The following is a 2,500-nucleotide window of genomic DNA, read 5'->3' on the forward strand; positions in this document are numbered from 1 at the left end:
AGAGTAGAAAGAGGGAGGGAGAGAGAGAGAGAAGGGAGAGAGAGAGGGAGAGGGAGAGAGAGTGAGAGAGAGAGGGAGGAAGAGAGGGAGAGAGAGATGGAGAGCGAGAGGGAGAGAGAGAGAGAGGGAGAGAGAGGGAGAGGGAGAGGGAGGGAGAGGGAGAGGGAGGAAGAGAGAGGGAGGGAGAGAGAGGGAGAGAGAGAGGGAGAGAGAGATGGAGAGCGAGAGGGGGAGAGAGAGAGAGAGGGAGAGAGAGGGAGTGGGAGAGGGAGAGAGAGAGAGGGAGGGAGTGGGAGGGAGAGAGAGAGGGAAGGAGAGAGATCGAGAGTGAGAGACAGAGGGAGAGGAGAGGTAGAGAGAGAGGGAGTGGGAGTGGGAGAGGGAGAGTGGGAGATGGAGAGAGAGAGAGAGAGGGAGAGGGAGAGAGTGAAAGGGATAGTAACAGAGAGAGAGCGAGAGATAGAGAGAGGGAGTGAGAGAGAGAGAGTGAGAGAGACAGAGTGAGTGTGATAGAGTGAGAGAGCGTGAGAGAACAAGAGACAGCAGGAATGAGAGGCAGCAAGCGAAAGAGAGGGAGAGAGAGAGGGAGTGAGGGGGGAGAGAGAGGGGAGAGAGAGAGAGGGGGAGAGAGAGGGGGAGAGAGAGGGAGAGAGAGAGGGAGAGAGAGGGAGTGAGGGGGAGAGAGAGGGAGAGAGAGAGGGAGAGAGAGAGGGAGAGAGAGAGGGAGTGAGGGGGGAGAGAGAGGGGGAGAGAGAGGGGGAGAGAGAGAGGGAGAGAGAGAGGGAGTGAGGGGGGAGAGAGAGGGGGAGAGAGAGGGAGAGAGAGAGAGGGAGTGAGGGGAGACAGAGGGAGTGAGGGGAGAGAGAGAGAGAGGGAGAGAGAGAGGGAGTGAGGGGGGAGAGAGAGGAGAGAGAGAGAAGGGGAGAGAGAGGGAGAGATAGGGAGTGAGGGGGGAGAGAGAGGGGGGAGAGAGAGGGGAGAGAGAGGGGGCGAGAGAGGGAGAGAGAGAGGGAGAGAGAGAGGGAGAGAGAGAGGGAGTGAGGGGGGAGAGAGAGGGGGAGAGAGAGGGGGCGAGAGAGGGAGAGAGAGAGGGAGTGAGGGGGAGAGAGAGGGGGAGAGAGAGGGAGAGAGAGAGAGGGAGTGAGGGGGGAGACAGAGGGAGTGAGGGGAGAGAGAGAGAGAGAGAGGGAGTGAGGGGGGAGAGGAGAGGGAGAGAGAGAGGGAGAGAGAGAGGGAGAGAGAGGGAGTGAGGGGGGAGAGAGAGGGGGAGAGAGAGGGGGAGAGAGAGGGAGAGAGAGGGAGGGAGTGAGGGGGGAGGAGAGAGAGGGAGTGAGGGGAGAGAGAGAGGAGAGAGTGAGGGGGAGAGAGAGAGAGGAGTGAGGGGGGAGAGAGAGAGGGAGGAGGGGGAGAGAGAGGAGAGAGGGATGGAGGAGGGAGAGAGGAGAGAAGGGAAGTGAGGGGGGAGAGTTCAGTTTGTTCCTGGGAGTGTGTGATACTACCGTAACCCCATGTAGAGCCCGGGAACCCAGGCTGTGACAGGTTCACCAACTGGACCCTGTCAGAAAGCAGCGCTCCCTCTCTCTCTGCCTGTCTTTGTCTGTCTCTCTCTCTCTCTCTCTCTGTCTCGTTCTCTCTCTATCTCGCGCTCTCTCTCTCTCCCAGAGCAGCTTAAATCCTGCCCCATAACCTCACACACCCTCCAGTGCTTTTAAAGGATTTAACTCTCTCTCCCTCCCTCCCTCTCCCTCTCTCTCTCTCTCTCTCTCACACACAGAGTACCTCGATCATCACATCATCTCTCCCTGGACCAGCAGCCGTCTCTCAGATACAACCCCAGCCCGCGCTGAAAACTTTCCTTCGGCTCTCACTCGATTGGGAGCTGAGAGGGCTCTCTCTCTCTCTCCGTCTCTCTCTCCCTCTCTGCTCTCTCTCTCCGTCTCTCTCTCTCCCTCTCTGTCTCTCTCTGTCTCTCTCTCTGTCTCTCTCTGTCTCTCTCTCTCTCCCTCTCTGTCTCTCTCTGTCTCTCTCTCCGTCTCTCTCTGTCTCTCTCTCTGTCTCTCTCTGTCTCTCCATCCCTGCCTCGAAATCTCTTTATCCCTGTGTGGATCTATCCCTTTATCCGTCTCATTGTCACACTCTCTCCATATTTGTCCTTTCCCTCTCTCTCTCTCATTCTCTCTCTGTCACCATCTCTCTCTATCTCTCTGGCCCCGTCTGTCTCTCTCTCTCTCTCTCTGTCACACTATCATTCTCTCTCTCTCTCTCTTTCTCCCTTTCTCTCGCCCAGTCTCTCTCTTTCACCCTCTCTCTCTCTCTCCCTCTCCTGGTCTCTCTCTCTCTCTCTCTCCTCCCTCTCCTGGTTTCTCTCTCTCTCTCTCTCCCTCTCCTGGTTTCTCTCTCTCCCTCTCCCTCTCCCGGTTTCTCTCTCTCCCTCCCCTCCGTCCCTGTTTCCCAGTCTCGCTTTTATTTTAGTTTAATATATTTATTCCACATTGCCTCT

The sequence above is a fragment of the Chiloscyllium plagiosum genome, unplaced genomic scaffold (genome assembly GCF_037043375.1).
Source record: "Chiloscyllium plagiosum isolate Xiang-an unplaced genomic scaffold, Cpla_swu_hap1 HiC_scaffold_211, whole genome shotgun sequence".
NCBI lineage: Eukaryota > Metazoa > Chordata > Chondrichthyes > Orectolobiformes > Hemiscylliidae > Chiloscyllium > Chiloscyllium plagiosum.